The sequence below is a fragment of the Rhipicephalus sanguineus genome, chromosome 5 (assembly GCF_013339695.2).
Source record: "Rhipicephalus sanguineus isolate Rsan-2018 chromosome 5, BIME_Rsan_1.4, whole genome shotgun sequence".
Lineage (NCBI taxonomy): Eukaryota > Metazoa > Arthropoda > Arachnida > Ixodida > Ixodidae > Rhipicephalus > Rhipicephalus sanguineus.
In genome coordinates this window covers 50,284,688-50,305,034 of record NC_051180.1, presented here as the reverse complement: position 1 = coordinate 50,305,034, position 20,347 = coordinate 50,284,688, and positions in this window count along the sequence as shown.

The following is a 20,347-nucleotide window of genomic DNA, read 5'->3' as shown; positions in this document are numbered from 1 at the left end:
TGGCACTGATACACGCCGTTCTATTAAAGTTTGAAAGAATGAAACGAGTGGACTTATTCTGAACTATTTCCAATGACTGCGGAAGGTTTAATTGGCCTGGATCCCAGACTGTCGCGGCATACTCAAGTTTTAGCCGTATTACGGTTTTGTAGAGGAGTAGTTTAAGGAAGAAGGTGCTTTCGAAAAGTTGCGTCGTAAGTAACCTAGCATTTCGTTAGCATTATTTATAACACGCACGATTACGTTATTCCAAGTGAGACCGGATGTGATGCGAAGACCAACGGACATGTAAGTTGTTACCGAATCTAAGGAATTGTTAATAAAGGTGTACACAGTTATGTAATTAGTGGTTCCAGATACGCACCTGAATTTACACTTGTTAATAATTAGTTGCATTAACCACGAGTTGCACCATGCAAAAACGGTGTTAAGGTCACCTTCAAGCCCGGTTATGTCATCACTGCAAGTTATTTCGGTGTAAATTGTGCAGTCATCAGCAAATAAACGAATTTTATATGAAACACAGGACGGTAAGTCGCTAATATAAATGAGAAAAAGGAGAGGTACAAGTTCAGAGCCTTGAGGTACACACATGGGCGCATCTACCGGATGGGGGGGAGGGTGGAGGGCGAGGGAGCGTATCCCCCCCACTGAGAAAAGTTAGGAAACCGGAGCCGCCCGCCCCACTTTCGATAGTGGTCACTGTCGGTTGCACGCTGGCAAATCAACAATTGAGGCGAAACTTTCCTTCAACACAGGAATCACGTAATTATGTAATGAAAATTGTCCGACGCTTCTGCTGTGAAGGTTGTCCTCCGCGTCCACCACACACTGTAGGTTCTTTACGGAGGCCGCCTATGTGCACATGAGGCTTTCGCGCTGTGCGCTACAGCATTGCTGAGAAGGCTACCGCTGAGTAGGGACTCTTAACGTTAGAGCACTCTGTCATGATTTTATTCTGCTCTTCCTGGTTTGTAATTTACATATTCGACGATGCATTTACGAGTAGGAATCAGTAAATGCTTTATGGACCGATCAAACGCTCTTCTTGATTGAGGAAATTCATTTCCTTTCATCGGAAAGGAATAGCCTCACCGCTGCTCTATATCCAATTTGCTATGAGTCGATGAGTGTGCAGAACTGTCGAATGTTTTAGTTGGGCCGTATTAAGGGATAAAGAATGTTTCCGCTTGAGTTAACGATTAACCTGCTTCGCCTTGCCAACGTTTTTAGGATAATCTAAAAACACTGGCATTGCTTCTCATATTCTAGCTTGTAGCGATCACGGCGGCTTGGAACAAGGCGAGTAATAAGGCAGTGGACTCGAGTACATTGAAAAGCCTATAGCTTTCAAGCTTATCCCGCAACTTCATCTACCGGACCAGGGAAATTGTGAAGGTCCACGGTTTTCTGAACTATTAACTGTTGGGGCTTAACGTCCTAAAATCACGATATGATTGAGAGATGTCGTAGTGAAGGGCTTCAGAAATTCCAGATCATGCGACCTGGGTTTTCTTGACTAAGGAGACTGAATAGACAGCCGTGCTAGTTGGTCTTGAGTAATCTCAAATTGACTTGTACAGAGAAAAATACAACTCGGACGGCAAAGAAGCACACACGCGCAGCGCTGTTTATTTCTCTCCCTCCCTTCCTCTCACTCAGCAAGGATGAGTTCACAGATTTGTGCACGCGCACAAACAGCTCAAAATCGTTATATGTACTACAACTGAAAATATTTATTATACTCCATTGAATCCATCTCGACAAGTGCTATAAGCAGACGGTGCCAATGTGATCGGCGGGCAGCCTTCTTGAATTACATTCAGAATGAGACACTGTCCGGCTATTTAAAAAATACTTAGGCATTGTTCAGCATAGTAATGCGCTGCTTAGTGTACACACGTAATTTTAACCCCGCAAGATTTCACAGATTTGTGACGTCGCGTAACAAGCACGCGATTTTAACGCACACCAAACATTTTTGACGAAAGGCGAAGAACCAATGACCAAAAATATGCCTTATTGAAAATAGTGTATTCTTTTACTTTTGAGTGGTCATTACGCAACGTATCATTTTGGAGTCATTTGTTGCATCGCGTAACGAACTGGTGCTGTGTGCATGACCCAGAAAATTTCGACCAATCATAAACAGCTAACGACAAATGCGGGAGGGAACAATGCGGCGTAGTTTAACATTATAATCACCCACATTTTTTCAAGTAAGATTTGGGCTTAAAATTTTGCATAGTTGTACTTACTTGGAGGGGCCGAAGGGAATTCCAAGCAAAGTAGCAAAGAGCGAAATACAACGACGACAAGAAAGACCAAACAGGACCAGCGCTGTTCAGCGCTGCTGCAGCGCTTCACAAATCCTACTGCCGCGCGATTCATGGCCAATCCCCCGTGGAGGTTTGAGCCATTCCTCTAGGAACCAACCAACCAACCAGCTGGTCCTGTTTGGTCTTTCTTGTCTTCTTTGTATTGCGCTGTTTTCTACTATAAAGTTCGCATGCTCCAAGCAAAGTTGCAAATACAAATACGATGAGTTTAAAGAATCTAATACTGCCATAATACCACCAACTCTTAGATAAAAATAGCTTGTGGTTCACAAGTAAACAATAATAGCAATATTATATAATAGCAGTAATAATAACAGTGCGCTACAAACACTATTTTGACTAGGAGCAAACAAGACAAAATATAAGATACGCAAGCCTGAATATCTGCAAGAAAGTGTCGTACTAATTACGGAAACGAAAAGGTGCAGTCACTGCAACCTACAATAAAAACGCAGTCATTAGTGAGCAGCTTCTATACGTTAGCGAAATTTCATTGAATGATACAAATCTATACTGCTGGGGAGGCCGCCATCGACATAATTTTATTCATGCATAAAGCTGTGTGGGTAATGTATACAAAGTGTTGCTTGCAATCAGGGCTGGGCAAAGATACTTTGAAATTGTATCGCGATACGATACACGATACTCAAGCAAGAAGTATTTGAGATACAGATACAAGATACTGCCGCAATAATTGTATCCGATACGATACTTGGCAATTGTATCTTAAGATACTTCGATACATTCTCAAATTTGTTATTACAGATCCGTATAATGTAGCAGTAAACGCCTATACACGAAAATGTATGCTTGAAAATTTCTTAACTGTAACCTATTTTGTTTCACTTGAATGAAATGTCTGTTAGTATCTCAAAATTTTTGCCCTTCTTGCTCAAAGTACATTAGTTTCCTTTCAAAACAACTTATTGGGGCTTGTTTTAGCTTCTTCAGAGGACAACTCTTTATACACTTCGCTGACAGTGGTTCTTGCTTGTCATTTTTTCAATTGATGGGAGTCGCTGCTCACCTTGCCGACCAGCTAGCGGGTTGCCATATAACCACAATAACGTCAGTAAGAAGCCTTCGCACGACGGCGCAAATACCGGTTTGAACTTTTAGCTTGTCCGTAAAAGACAGTTTGCACAATACGCTATATCCGGACAGGTGTACAACAGCAACAACGCTGGTAGTGACTTTTTTTCGTTTGTAGGAGGGGGGGGGGTGGGAACGCATGGTGTATACAGGGTTTGAGACCATCCACTAGCGGCCCGGCCGGCATACATGACCGTCTCCGTCCCGTTTGTTTTTATTTTCTAAATAAGTGTGTTCGTGAGCTACACAGACATGACTGGTCTCAAGCCTTTCTTTTGTGAGGAACATGTGGTCACAAAAACTCTATATTTCAGTCCGCGTCCAGATTTCACTCGTTGTGTAAATCGGTATCGATGTTTCTCGAATCCTGACTCCAAGTTCCCTTCAGAAATGACCTATATATGAGATATGGGAAAGGCTTCCTTTCAAATGGCGACGTCATTTTGTTCAAAATCTCTCCGACCCCACCATCTTCACTGTCCCGGCTCTTGGAGCAAAATTTCACGACTGAGGCCCGCTGGCTATAAGCTGAGTTTGAGATCCCTGGTGTATACGTAGATGACGTAAAACTGCAACGAATTGCCATGTTCTACTTAGCGGTTGGCGTAAGGGATTCTTTGTTGATATACTCACGTACAACGCTAACGTGCAATCACTAACGTACAAACAGAAAAATATCAGACGTATTGTATAGTTGCACAAAGCGTCGCAGGACACCGCCGCTATTAGCGCTATTGCCACTTATAGCTCCCATTACGTGGCGATTAGTAATACGAAAAAATATTTAAGAAGGCCTAAAACAGGAAAACAAACGTAAGAAAAATAGAGATGTGGTTGTGTGTCAAACATTCACATTGAGTGAGTACAGAAACATAATACAGACGGCATCCTTAATAGCTGTGAGCATGAAGTATCGTCAGCTTACCTGTTGAGACAATAGAGAGAGAGAGAGAGAGAGCTCTTTATTAAAAGGCAGAGAATTTAGCCGGTGTGTGTAAATTCGCTGACTTGCTACTCTGCGTGGAGAAGGGGACTGGGGACTGAAAAACACAAAGAGAGAGAGAGAGAGATAGAAGAAAATATAAAAAGTTCAAATAGAATAAAAAAGAGGTAAAAACACAAATTGATTTTCTTTTCTCTTGGGCGGGGACGTGTGCTGACAGTGACTTATTACGTGCTCTCAAGGTGCCATTAAAGTTTGTCGAGCTGACCGATGCTCTCTGAATATATGAATAGCAGTTTCATCGCTCGCCTCTGTTGCGTGGCGCAGGATGAAGGGCCCAAGACACAGTCAGTTGATAAAGTTCTTTTGGTTAGCATATGCATGTAACGTTCATAGAGCGCACGCTCTTCGGCATACGCTCGGCACTCAAACAAAATATGCTCGACAGTTTCTATGGAGCCACAGTTATTACAGTACGGACTTTCGGTTTGACCAAAGCGGTACCGTAAACTGTTTCCATAAGCACTGTTTAGTCGAAGACGATGGTACAGAGTTTCGAGATGTCGAGGAATTCTGCATCGGAATGTTGTTCATAGATGTGGGTCGATAGAGTAGAGGAAAGCATAGTGATGTGTCGAAAGGTTCCAAAGCCTCTTGTTTTCTTCGGAAGCAAGTCTCTTAGCCAGCTGGGAAGCATCAGATTTAGTAAAATAGGTTCGCCTATAATTTCGGTATTGAAGTCCTTTGCGTGCCGCTTCATCCGCTTTTTCGTTGACCAGAATACCGCAATGAGCTGATATCCACTGAAATGTAATAAAGTTACCTGTGGTAACAGCCAAGTGGTGTAAGTACGCTATATCAAATTAATCGGGTGATGATTTGTTTTTTTTAAGAGGTTGAACAGTATCTGTAGAGCTCCCTTGGAGTCGGTGAAGACCACCCATCGGTTCGGCGTTTGACGTAGGATATATAGGACAGCTTCTTTGATGCCATGAAGTTCTGCTGTGGTCGAGGATGTCCTCCTCTGTGGCCGATAAGATAGCATTCGTCTTGTGGAGGGGACATAGAGGCCATAGGATGAAGTCTCCTGAGTGGTGGAGGCGTCAGTGTAAATATGAGTATGCTGGGTGTAGTGCTCGGCTAAGTAGAGGAGAGTAGTCTGCAGCAGTGTGGTCTATGAGATGCGTCTCTTTACTCCATTGATGCCTGGTACAAACGGTTTTATATCAAGAGGCGAATGTGTCCAAGGAGGAAATCTCGGAGGCATTGTTTGCAGTGGCTGTCGAATAGCAGTAAGTTGCAGCATTTGCACTGCTTATACAGAAAATTCTTCTTCCCTTGTAGGAGATGTCGAAAATGAGTGTGCATGGTTTCTTGAGTAGAGATGACTTCTAGCGGTAGACATCCTGCTTCCGCTACATTTCCCGAATTTGATGAGCTCTTCGGGAGGCCTAGACAGATTCGTAGGCAGTTGTTTCGTCCGGCTTCTAAAGTTCTCTTGTTTGCTGATGATAATCGGTGAAGCACCGGTAGGCAATAGCGCAAGGTTCCTTCAATATACGCTTTCTCAACTAGTACCAAAACTGAGTGCCTATGGAAAATTGCCTGAAACGGTGTGTTGGGACGCTCATGAGCAAAACGGAGCAATCAGTAAAACAACGTTTCTCGAATACCCTTCCTAACATCTTTAAGGTGGCTCCTAATGATTTCCATTAATATAATGCAAACTCAATTTCGCTATTTTCTTAAGCTGTAAGCAGAATATTTTGTACTGTATACACAAGGCACGCCCACATAATAATATACTTGTTTTCAAAATCGCCTAGGCAACGTGTAAATGCGTAAACAGTAGCGGAAATAAAGCAGACAGAAGAATAACGCAGAAATCTTATTTTGGGAACGCGTTACAAAAGACATACAGCAGTGACCAGACCGGAGAAACAGTGCAGAGACCTAGGTAATGTAAATGATGCAGAATGACAGCTAAGAAACCCTTGTGTTAATAATCAAATTATGATTTCATAAGTTCTTTGAATAAATGTAGATGGAAGTGAAAAATACGGTACGCCAAGATATTTTCAGTTAGGTAAACGCTTGCTCTATTTCATCTAGCATCGGTACCAGTGGTGCTAAAGTTGTTAGAATCTTATTTTCATATAAGTCAATTCAATGCATGCAAGTCAAATTTACATCCACGAGATCCTTCACATCGCTGATATGTAAAATCCACGTGACGCAAAGCAACACCATTCTTGCACGCATCACATTTCGTTACGGAGCAAGACGCAAGAGAATCTTTAACAACGACCCTGTAACAACATCATAATTTGCGCGATAGACACCGCACGTAGTGGAGTACGCGGCGCACGACTGTGGCTAAGAGCAAGTGCCGCGGCATTGGCGCAACTAAAAAGAAAAGAAATCTAGAAAACAAAAGGTGCGTGGGCTGGGCGTAGGCGTGTTGCGATAGAAGTATCTTGTATCTTAAGATACACGATACATTATTGAATGTATCGGAAATACAGATACAGATACTCGTCTTGCGAGACGTATCGCGATGCAGATACAAGATACCCAAAGAGTATCTAAGATAGTATCTAAGATACATGTATCTTCGATCTGCCAGCACTGCTTGTATTAACATTAATAATAATATCTGGGGTTTAACGTCCCAAAACCACCATATGATTATGAGAGACGCCGTAGTGGAGGGCTCCGGAAATTTCGACCACCTGGGGTTCTTTAACGTGCACCTAAATCTAAGTACACGGGCCTCAAACATTTTCGCCTCCATCGAAAATGCAGCCGCCGCGGCCGGGATTCGATCCCGCGACCTTCGGGTCAGCAGTCGAGTGCATTAACCACTAAACCACCGTGGCGGGGCGCCTGTAATAATATCACATGCATAACAAATACATGTATGGTTGTCCCAGTGAATGCTACGTAGAAATGACTGCACTTTTTCTATAATGATATTAAACGCCGCTAACCAAATTCTATCTACATGTATATGAAAAATCACATCAAATTTTCAAATTTAGTGCGAATGAAGTTCTCTTTGTTTTCTCCCTCTCTCTCTCAAAGTATATATATATATATATATATATATATATATATATATATATATATATATATATATATATATATATATATATATATACTTATAAAGAATAGATAGATAGATAGATAGATAGATAGATAGATAGATAGATAGATAGATAGATAGATAGATAGATAGATAGATAGATAGATAGATAGATAGATAGATAGATAGATAGATAGATAGATAGATAGATAGATAGATAGATAGATAGATAGATAGATAGATAGATAGATAGATAGATAGATAGATAGATAGATAGATAGATAGATATGGCAAACGGAGTTAGGGAGGCTGCCCCCCTCCCCCCCCCCCCCCCCCTCGCGAATACGTTGGTACGCCACTGGGTACACCTGAACAGACCAAACTCAGATTCGAGGATACTTCGTTAGCTGAAACAAACTGTGAATGATTAGTGAGGAAAGCCTCAATACAGCACAGAATCTTCGGATCAAGATAAAGGATCAAGGTTTAATTGATGCAGTTTGTAGCTTACTAAACCATATGACACACATTATCGAACGCTTTTGAAAAATCTACGAAAAATCAGTCTGCTATTGAGGAGCGCTCAGTTATTACGCTGAGTTTCTGTGAACAATACTAGTCGGGTGTCACGTGAATATGTCTATGTTAAAATTCGTAAAAAAATATATATATTACCTTCTAAGAAGTTGGCAGTATGGCAAAAGAGTAACTATAAGAAAGAAGCACAACAGGAGCGACCCGCTAAGGCGTCTGAGGCAAGCGCTGACCACAGTAAAATGGACGCCAGGAAGGCATTTACGCTCCTCTGCGTACGGGGGTAATGGGAAGGCCACATGTAACACATAGTACAACACTCAGCATATCTCGTCGCCACAGAAGCGACAACATATCGAACGCTTTTGAAAAATCTACGAAAAATCAGTCTGCTATTGAGGAGCGCTCAATTATTACGCTGAGTTTCTGTGAACAATACTAGTCGGGTGTCACGTGAATATGTCTATGTTAAAATTCGTAAAAAAATATATATATTACCTTCTAAGAAGTTGGCAGTATGGCAAAAGAGTAACTATAAGAAAGAAGCACAACAGGAGCGACCCGCTAAGGCGTCTGAGGCAAGCGCTGACCACAGTAAAATGGACGCCAGGAAGGCATTTACGCTCCTCTGCGTACGGGGGTAATGGGAAGGCCACCTGTAACACATAGTACAACACTCAGCATATCTCGTCGCCACAGAAGCGACAACATACGAGACAGTTCCGATACTTTAAGGTATTTCCCGCGCCGAGAAACAACTGAAACCGTACGCGCGTCATAGTTAGAAAGAATGGAACGAGTGGAGTTATTCTGAACCATTTCCAATGACTGCGCAGAACATATGGAGTGGTTTGACGGGCGGTTTTGCAAGGAGCGCCACTTTGTGCATTCAAAGAGAAGAACTCTGACTACATTTCTTGTTACTGAAACAGATTTGTTTGCGAAAAATACTTTCCGCGAATCACTTTCCACTGTCTCCTCATCTATTAAATACAATGCAGCCGTAATGCATAAGGCGTCGCAGCTAAACACGGCGTCACTGCTAAACAACCTTCCTCTAACTCGAACGCGAAAAAGAAACAGAAACATGACGACACACTCAGTGAATGTCTAAAAGGAAACCACGCATGCAAACGAAAAGAAAGCTGAGATTATACAGTGGTCGCATCCTCCATGCACATACCTGCATCCTTCAGGTACTCCTGTCTTCATTATTTTAAATTGTGATTGTGAAACAACCCCGGCATTTCCTAACAGAAAGTGTCCCTACGTGCTTGTTTAGTGCATCTGCTAGTTCTTTCAACCCCACTGAGAGCCACTGTTCTTTGTTCGTGTACTCGACAGGAAATTTACAGAAGGAGAGCACGTGACAGAGTGTTGGCGGGTTCAGAAATCTAAATTGCGGCAATACCAGGAAAGCGCGCGTTGATAGACGGCTGCACCCGCAATTCGAAAGCGCAGACAACGCAAATGGAAAAGTGGAAGCGTGCATTTCTTCTCTATTATCTCCCTGGAAACCTAGCGCAAATATTACTTCCATGCAGTTGACAAAAGTGTTCCGAAACTGAGCTCTGTTTATCTTTACGATCACAGTCATCAGAACATACACCGTTCTTGGAACACGACGAAGCATGTTCAAGTAAACGTACTGTTGTTTGTAAATGCATGACGGATATGTCACCGAGAACCCTACCACAAGAGTGTCGCTTGTGCCCTGTTATGCGCATATATATATATATATATATATATATATATATATATATATATATATATATATATATATATATATATATACCTGTGTGTGTGTGTGTGTGTGTGTGTGTGTGTGTGTGTGTGTGTGTGTGTGTGTGTGTGTGTGGTGTGTGTGTGTGTGTGTGCTGCAATGCGGTATTGGCGCGTCATTTTAAAGACGATAGTCTTTCTTGGGGAACTTAAACGCAGAAATTTTGGTCTGTCTTTCTGTCTTTCTGTTTGTCGGCACGTCACCCGATTCAGCCAACCGGCCAAAGTTGAACCACTTGCTTACCGCCCACCCATCTTGAACTGGTACGGCTGTTCAACTTGTGAACGTTGTCGATCAAAAAGTAAATATTACGCATATCTGAGGCGTAACATCATTAGGTAAGTATTAGGCGGTGTGTTTCTTTAATGGAAAATACATAGATACGCAATTTTAAAGACCTTGATGGTATGCGTTTAACGTTGAGACAGTAACGCGTTTATTAAAAGATTGCCACAGCTGAAGCGATCAGCGGTCCAAGCCGAGCAAGCGCGAGCGCCAACAACAACCGTCTTCGTCTTCTTCTTTCGCAGGCGTTCTTGTCTGCGCCCTACCACGTTACAAATCACTCCCCCGCGGAAAAGGAGCCATCCTGGCGACCTAAGGAGCAGGTACAACTGGTAGGTCATAATGCGGCTTCAGTCGATCGACGTGAACGGTCTCGCGGCCGCGACGACGGCGGTCCGTAGATGATTGAACAGGCTCAATCATATAGTTAACTGGGGGTGCTTGACGTAGGACGCGGTAGGGGCCTTCGTACTTAGGCAGTAGCTTTGTGGAAAGGCCAGGAGCGGAGGAGGGAACGCGAAGCCACACCAACGTTCCAGGCGAATACGACTGAGGAGGCAGGTTTTGGTCGTGACGGTCCTTCTGGCCCTACTCGCCCTACAATGTTACAACCGTAGTTTCTTAAGGTGCGCTGAAAATGCGACTGCGCTGAAACTTGTCTTCCTCCGTGCCCTCTGCAGAAGCTCATGTTGTGTTTCGGTTTCGGTTCAGTATTGCATTGTACGAATGACAGGGGGCGCCGCTCTGGCATTCCTGTTTTACCCAGGCGACGCGTAAGAGAGTTTGTGTAGAGTACTCGTTGAGTGCGGACGTTTCTTCTCCTTCGGCGCATCGCGCCAAACCGCGTGTTCGGGCTGGCCGGCGTCCCCACCGGTCGCGTTGGTCACCGCCGGTCTTCGCCTTGGTCTTCGCCTGCCGCTGCACCGGGACTACCAGCCCGCAACACAGCACTCATGTTTCCCGACGTATTGCCAGATGGCGTCCGTATCTCACGCAGCGCCTCTTCTATCGTCTTTAGACGACATTTGCAGCGAAGCACGCAGATACGCGGCCAATTTTATGTTTCTATGAGCTATGAGTAACACTGTTCACTTGAATAACTCCGCATACGATAATAGGACGTCATTGGACGACGTCTTTACGTTTTTGTGTCTTCTCCCTTGGCATAAACGGACGTACGTATGCTAAGGAAATACACGACCACCAAGAACCAACGCTCACATTACAGAGGTACGCGGAATCATCAGTCATTTTTTTATCTCTCCCACGCTTTCTTTATTCACTTAGCACACAGGGTACACCGTTACGTTGATTTCATCAGCATCGGCACGCAACGTCCTGCTGCTCTTCTATTCACATCAAATGTGACGTCCACAATCAATATCAGTGGCACAAAGCTTGAGCCAACTAACACAGTAGAGCCGTTGATCGAGTCATTGTTATCGTTCCGCTGGTTTCATTTCGTCATTCTCACGGAAGGGACTCTCATTTCATCATGCATTTATCATCAGGATGTCGTCGTCACTTCCTCGTGACATCGCCGTACTCGTCCCTTAATGCTTCCCTGGTTTCGTCCCTTTTGGCGTCAGTTATTTCGTCCTGCACGTTAATCTAGCTCTGAAGCATTCAAAGCACGTGCGCTCAGGAAAAAGACAGGAACAGGTAGGATGCTGGACACAATTCCTTCCACGCAAATGCTCACACGGCCCACTGAAGAACGCGCACACAGTAAATCACTTTTTCCTGGCTCAGTTTCTTCTCTTTTCTTTAGTGCTGCTGGCATTTCCTTACGAAGAACTATGTACCAACTTGCCCAACAAGCCACCCTAATGAACTCGTTTTCTTGTACCTTGGGCTCTTTACTGTGTGCGCGTTCTTCAGTGGGCCGTGTGAGCATTTGCGTGAAAGGAATTGTGTCCAGCATCCTACCTGTTCCTGTCTCTTTTTCCTGGCTCAGTTTCTTCTCTTTTCTTTAGTGCTGCTGGCATTTCCTTACGAAAAACTATGTACCAACTTGCCCAACAAGCCACCCTAATGAGCCCGCCTCTTCTCAGAAACTTTATAACCATCCTGCGTTTTTAAAAAAGTATTCGTTAACAACCAGTTCAGAACATTGCGTTCCGAGTAATTCATGCACGCACTACCTCTCGAGTTTTACTATAAGCATTTATGGAGGATAGTGACTACAGTTGAGCAGAAGCAAAACGCAATGGCCTAACCACTCCGTACTCTTACTATAACAAGCTACTTTCGGAAACGCTGGCTCGTGACGTCGGCCACTCTCTTTTTTTTTGCCTCCCTTTCGCAGCTACACTATCAGCCGTGAAGCTGCTTTTCGAAGATACGAGCGCACCTACCATACATAGCAAGGCAACCTTTTCTTTTACTTACTACTTTTGTGAACACAGGTAATGCGCCTGTTGGAATCTTTGCCTGTCTGCGTGTGCGTGCATGAAAAGTATATCTGCTAGGCGGGACTAGCCAGTTATGCCCCAGATCAGTCTCTCTCCTCTCAATTTTTATGCTCCGCATGAAATGTTCTCATTCGAGCGGCAAAAACAAACCGGGAGCCTTTAAATAGACACCAGGTGCGATGTGCGCTTTTAAAGCTTTTCAGAGGTAAATGGAGATATTCTTAAGCGCTAGCAGTTTAGTCGTAACACGCCATGAGAGGTGTCTTTCAAACTCGTAGAATTGTTTTTTTTTTCTTTCAGCCCATATGTGCGACGAATGCGACACATCTTCTCAGCACTAATTCGCTGCTCCGGTGACACGCCAGCTGCAGATGGCTCACTCGCATGTTGCTTTCGCCACAGCTTTCCTCGGGTGACAAGGAGAAGCAGGGTCTTCTACGAAAGCTTAAGGGTTTATTTAACATTGCGCCTTACTTGGTACGCGGCTCTAACCAGTTAGAAGGAGCTGACAACAGCCAAGCCAACGAATGATCAAATGTAACGTGACTTCGCTTACGGACTGCAGTATCTGTAAACGAACGCTTTGGTTAACAGTTTATTCGATTTTATCTCCTTATAGTGTTTTTTTTTTCAGAAGTCTGTTCCCTCAGTAGTTTAAACAAAGCTCCGTCTATGTTAACAATAAGAGAATCACAAAATAAAAATTTGGCCGCGTATCTGCGTGCTTCGCTGCAAATGTCGTCTAAAGACGATAGAAGAGGCGCTGCGTGAGATATGGACGCCATCTGGCAATACGTCGGGAAACATGAGTGCTGTGTTGCGGGCTTGTAGCCCCGGCGCAGCGGCAGGCGAAGACCGGCGGTGACCAACGCGACCGGTGGTGACGCCGGCCAGCCCGAACACGCTGTTTGGCGCGATGCGCCGAAGGAGAAGAAACGTCCGCACTCAACGAGTACTCTCCACAAACTCTCTTACTTACACGTCGCCTGGGTAAAACAGGAATGCCAGAGCGGCGCCCCCTGTCATTCGTACAATGCAATACTGAACCGAAACCGAAACACAACATGAGCTTGTGCAGAACGCACGGAGGAAGACAAGTTTCAGCGCAGTCGCATTTTCAGCGCACCTTAAGAAACTAGGGTTGTAACATTGTAGGGCGAGTAGGGCCAGAAGGACCGTCACGACGAAAACCTGCCTCCTCAGTCGTATTCGCCTGGAACGTTGGTGTGGCTTCGCGTTCACTCCTCCACTCCTGGCGTTTCCACAAAGCTACTGCCTAAGTACGAAGGCCCCTACCGCGTCCTACGTCAAGCATCCCCAGTTAGCTATATGACTAAGCCTATTCAATCACCTACGGACCGCTGTCGTCGCGGCCGCGAGACTGTTCACGTCGATCGACTGAAGCCGCATTATGACCCACCAGTTGTACCTGTTCCTTAGGTCGCCAGGATGGCTCCTTTTCCGCGGGGGAGTAATTTGTAACATGGTAGGGCGCAGACAAGAACGCCTGCGAAAGAAGAAGACGAAGACGGTTGTTGTTGGCGCTCGCGCTTGCTCGGCTTGGAACGCTGATCGCTTCAGCTGTGGCAATCTTTTAATAAACGCGTTACTGTCTCAACGTTAAACGCATGCCATCAAGGTCTTTAAAATTGCGTATCTAAGTATTTTCTATTAAAGGAACACACCACCTAATACTTACCTAATGATGTTACGCCTCAGATATGCGTAATATTTACTTTTTGATCGACAACGTTCACAAGTATGAGCAGCCGTACCAGTTCAAGATGGGTGGGCGGTAAGCAAGTGGTTCAACTTTGGCCGGTTGGCTGAATCGGGTGACGTGCCGACAAACAGAAAGACAGAAAGACAGACCAAAATTTCTGCCTTTAAGTTCCCCAAGAAAGACTATCGTCTTTAAAAGTGCGGGAAGTTTGCACTAAGTTGCGCGAAGCTTGGCATAGCGAAGCCCGTTGACTCTGCACTCCGCGTGCCTCAACACGGGAACCACAACGCCGGCGGCGATTTTATCCAGCGTGCTGGGCAGATGACGCGCAAAGCTTGCCACTCTGAATGTATTCAAATCGCTTTCAAATCGGATTGAATGTATTCAAATCCCCTGTCAGAAACTGTGGCAGTTTCTATGGCGACGGCTCGGTGGCGGCCGCTCCTCGGCGCGGCAGCGGCTTGGCTATTTTTAGCACAGGCACGGCACAGCAGATGTTTCTTGTTAACGGACGTCTGTATACTGTCAGCTTTAGCAGTTTCGCTGTTCAAATGAAAGTAAAACGCTACATTACGCCGACACAAGTCTGCGGGCCCTGCTTGAGCATGTTTTCCGGTAAGCTCTTACAAGATAATTCTGTCATCTCGCAACTGTCGCTATTCCAAGTCATCTCCCGTGCCACTTCAGGGGACGAATTCACAAAACATCTCTTTCATGTGTTATTGCTCCCATTGGACAGCCGGCTCCTGTAACGATATGTCCAGCTTCGGGATTGGTTGAGATATTATATTTCGGGCATTTTTAACATAAGACTTTTTTTGTGCATACGGGCCCAGGAGGACACTTCTTTTCACTCGTTTGTCCTTCTGTACGTCTACCCCTTCTCTTGTGGAACGCAGACTCCTTCATAACAGCGTCTCACTAAATGCGTCTTGCTGTTTTCTTGTCTCAGAACATGGGGGAAAGAACCTCCGCTCATCGCAGCGTTGATGTTGATTATATTTCAAGAGAAACAAACGCAATGTCTTTAACAAAATGATCACTGTCCAACGCAGGCACTAGGGGTCGGTGACACAGAAGTTAGTAAACCGCGCTCTTTTGAGCTGTCTCCTGCCCCATAATTTACAAGTAACAAAGCGGAGAAGAAAAAATGAAGTGCCATATTTTCAGTACTTAACCTCTTTACAGCCAACAACGGACTTTTTACAAGCGACAACGGGCTTATGTCACTTGTCCCGTTAATGGAGAGGCAATCACCGGGCAGATTCCAAGGGCGGACGTATCGGACCCCGAAACGCACCACGAAATCGCGGACAATTTAGAATAGGTATTTTTAGTGCGCCAGCGAACGCCAGTTGTAGACCAAAGACCGAGTCAGAGCCAAAAGTTGATAGCACAAGCAAAATATATTTTCAGTTAAGGCAGTACAAGCATCAAATACGTACAGTCGGAATCACACTTGTCCAGAGTGGTCGAGCGCGTGACTGTGGACACTGGTGTCGCCCGCAGATGCTACCTCAGGTTAGCTACAAGCTTCTGTTCATGCTTGAATTATAGCACAAGGACCTAGCATGTGGTATGACGATGTTCGGTATCATTACGGCACCGGTCTTTGCATATTTCTGCAAAAAACGGCAGCTTCAGCGGCCGACTGCATGCTCTAGACAAGCGTGATTCCGACTGTACACTCGGCTGGTATCAATTATAACTCACAATCTAACTTAAACTGTGTTTAAAACAACTGGAATAAAACAAACAGATCGCGTGATACAAATGCAGTCTCATGCATTACAAACCATTCAAGAACACTCAAAGTCTTCAATATTCACCAAACGTATCCAGTCCACAATTCTTGGAACGCATCTTGAAGGCTTCTCTTCCAGGAAACACCCACGCAAACTCCAGCGCTGATCGTCGTTCTTCCCTTCCGTCGTCGGCCCCAAATGTTTCTCTTCCAGGAAACACTTACGTAACTTTTCACTGCTCACACGGCGCCATCACCCGATTCTTCCAGATCGACGATCCACTGACCACGCAACATCATAAAACACGCCTTCTTTGGCCGACCGAACCACACTCAACAACTCCTGGTGAAGGAGTTATGTTAACTCCTTCACCATTTCCGGACCGACTGCTCTCTCTCGTGGCTGTCAGCTTATATCTCCTCGCTCCCGGGTTCCAGAAGCTTCAAGTGTCTTTTTCGGCGTGCAGCACAGCCAAAGCTAGGGAAAGGGCTACATTCTTCTCACTGTTTCCACTCGCGGTGGCGTCACTCGGTGTTGCATCATGTTTTCTTTCTTGATGTTTCCAGACTTTGCGGGGCGTTTGATCCGAGATTGCTGGTTGTTGGCGGCAGTTTTGTGGGGGTGAGGAGGCGCGTCTTTTGATAGTTGTAGTTTTTTGTTGCGCGCGCTCTGTTTTGGGTAACTGCCATCGCCGGGATTTCATGTCTTCGTTTTAAATCGGCGACGCGCGCCCAATTAAGCGCTCGTCTGTGACAGCTTACACGCAACAACTGTCTATAACATGTCAATGTCAAATGGTTCATTTCTATAAATATTCTCTAATCACATCATGCCGTAGCTTTTACATGCGGCACCCAAGCCATTCTAACTCGTGCCAACGAACTTATTGATTTAAGTACACTGTTGCAGTTTCGGGTTTCGTCATTAAAACCAGCAGGTGTATTGACATGCTTTAGCATAACCTTTCTGTAAGTTGAGCCATGAATGTGTTGGCACTCTGCAAGTTACAGCGGAAGAAAAAGATTATCTTCAATTAGATATTTGTTTTCTTGGTGCTAGGTATTTGTTCATTTCAGTTTATTACCTTAAAGCCTCCCCCCCCCCTTTTTTCTTATTTTGGGACGGGGGGTGCATTACGAAAGGGGTGGGGTTTCATTAAGGTTAACAACAAGCAGTGAAGATTGCTTTAGTATTGAAGGCGATCCATAACACGGTATTGAGAGGCAGATTATGAAGTGATGGTGACGATGTACTACAGGGCAGGCCGTTCCAGTATGTGGCTGCCCGAGAAAAAAACGAGCCAGTGCGTGTTGAACAACGCGCAGTGGCTCGTTCCGAAATTTCTTCGTAGTCAGAGTTGTGTATTGAGTCTAGTACACGCTAATAAATTGGGGCCGATATCATCGTAACTCATAAAAGTCGCACATAATGGAATCCTGACGCATCCGACCTTGCGTGGCTGCGCTTCCGTACGCAGTGTCGCCGCGCGTATAGTGATGAGTGCATGCGTAGTGCGTAGTGAGTGGAGGTGATGCAGCAGGGATTCATCTGACCTTGTCAGCCCTTTTGTAACTTAGGGCTGGGGAGGTGGGATCCATGACGCTTGTTTAAGGCACACTAGTGACTAGGCTCTTCACGTGCCTGAGCGAATGATAAGGTGCTTACGTGTGGGCACAGCACGCTCAGAAGGAAGGTGCCACGACTGCTTTTGAAGATTTCAAGTAATTCGAATCTAGCCTACGTGTGCTAAGGATTGGCATACTCATTTCAAGGCGTTGTGCTCGAAAGGCGGGCGACCAAGCGTGACTCCATGCGCGGATAGCTCTCAAGCTGCCGGCTTGTGTACTGTTCCGCTGCGCGGTGGGCGTCGTCTTGTTCTCCCGTCTGCGCTGCACTTTTGAATGATGTCCAATTTTTATATAATCTCCTGGAAGGAGCAGCTCCGGACAAGGCAATTTCAGGCACTTCTTATAAGGCTAGATGCTCCGGCAGGTCACAGCATCTTCGTTCATATCCTACATAGCCAGCGATAAACGAGTAAACAAGCGTCATCATGAAAAATATCCCTTTTTTCATGACTGATATAACCGCGGCTATACACCAGAGCACGCCTGTCTCGCACCCAGGCTGCTGGCGAGCCGAGCGGATACTCTCGCACCCAGACACCGGGCTGACCGGGGCTGCCAAGGCGTGCGCGGGCTGCACCAAGTAAACAGGGCAAGCTGCAGTTCTGCGGCTTTAAAGTGCGAAAAAGTACCCGTTCACGCTCGTCTGGGCACTACTGCGTGCACTAAGAGCTCGTCTGGGCACTACTGCGTCGTCTCTGGATGCCAAAACAAGCTGCGCAACAAGAGGATATTAGAGTTGTCTGCGACGCTTACGACGCGCCACGGAATGGCGGTGCGGCGTTTTCAGCTTCGCCGCGAGTGGATAACTGTGAATCAAGCAAAAAAACTAGGAGCCGAGTGAAAATGCGCGAGTAAGTACACTAACTGCGTGTATTCTGCAGTGTGATGCCCACCTATTTCATTTTGGGAACCTAATTTGCGTGACACGCAGCTGGTTTGAAGGCAGGCGTGAGCTTTGTGTGGGGGTACACTTCATACCTTTGAGTGTTTCCTTTGAAGAAAATCTAGTGCAAGGTAGTACTTTCAAGCACAAGCAATCAGCATGCTTTACCACTTTCAATGTAGTATTAAGCTTTAGTGCTTTTGATGGCATCCACGCCTTCGAGAATTCGTCTTCAAAAGTTAATAAATGGCATGGTGCTCCTCAACAGCTGGCCAGAATTTCGTGCTTTCATTTTAGTGTTTGATGTCCCCAAATTTATTTGGACACGAGGCATCCAGCTGCACATAATACATATATTGGCACGTAAGTAAACAGTACTCGCGCCAGTGTCCTTTACGTCGCAGGCGTAGCAAGCCGGCTTAACTAAGAGTAGCACAGTTTCGCTTGTAAAGCACCATCGTTACAAGAATAAAATAGCTCAGGTAGCTTCCAAAAGGGATCGCTGAACGATACTTCAGGTTATACTCTCTGATACCACGCTTTTGTGAGCAAGACGCATTATTGTAAGAGCGCCCGTGAAACAAAAATTACGTTCCGCGAAACTATAAAGCGTACTCTAATTATTACGCGATGCGTGCTGAAATGATGAGCTTTCAGAAAACTTTGTGCACAACTTGTAATATGGGGCAACAAAACATCGTTTCACTCTTTCGCGAGCTGCACTGCAATTACGATTCACGCGTACTACAGCGAGAACGCTTTTTTTACAAATGTAACAGAGAACGTATCTGACGAGGTTGCTTCCGCAGCCCACTCAGCACGTACTGTATACATTGTGGACTTGCATGAGGAAGATTTGATGTTCCAATAAAATCAGCTAAAATGTCCACGCTAGAAAAGACGCGAAACACGCTCACCGACGGTCTGAGTTTCGGAAGTTTCACGTTTGCTCTGTGTAGCGTCTGCTGGCGTGGCAGCCCGCGCGTGTTGTTTCGTCGCGTGTGCGATAGATGGCGCGACGCGCGATGCAAATATGGTGATGCGCATGGAATTCGCTGTGTTCTGGTCTATATCTTGAAGTTTCTGTAGTTGCATTTACTCGTCGACTGACAGCTTCGCAAACAACTGATAATTCACCTCAAATTCACATTTTAATTTATTTTCCTCTGTGTTAACTCGAAAGTTAAACTTCTGATGACGTGTGCGTGACCAACCTAACCAAACCTTTTCTCCACGGGTGTATTTTGGGCCACTGCACTAACTACACTGCTCGGATCACGGCTTATACTCACAGCGCGTGCTTCAACTCTTAGTCGTCTTAAATCGAGCTTTTTCGCTTCATCTAGGCAATGTCTTATCCATGAAAAAGAATAAGTCGGGTTCATGTTGGTCACCCTTAACGAATCTGATACCTTCCACATATGTTTTAGATGCGAAGCAGCTTTTGCTCGGGGCTGTGTCCGTCCTTCCATTGGCGACCGTCCGCTCGGCAACCACGTGGGCTGGCACGCGCTAGAGCGTTCGGGCCTGTGTAAAGAGCTGGGTAAAACGCTGTCGCTTCTCCCCCTTAAACTCTCTCAGCAATCACGTGATGGCGTCGGGGAACGATATCCTGCAGACGCGCGATGAACCCGCGCGGCGTGCTCCAACAAGAGTTCAGGACGAGTAACAGCAACACCAACTACAGTGAATTCATGGTGTGCTCCACTTGCAAGGACGCGTTAACATCGGGCAGGGTGCCCGTGGTGAACGGAACTTTAAGTCGACCCATGCACTGCTTCGCATCCCCACATGGTTCCCTTTAGTGGGAGATGGTGTAATTTTTCGTTGGTGCGATTCCCAGGGTTGTCTAACAGAACTATGTCGAAGTGGAACAGGCAGTGTAAAGCGACA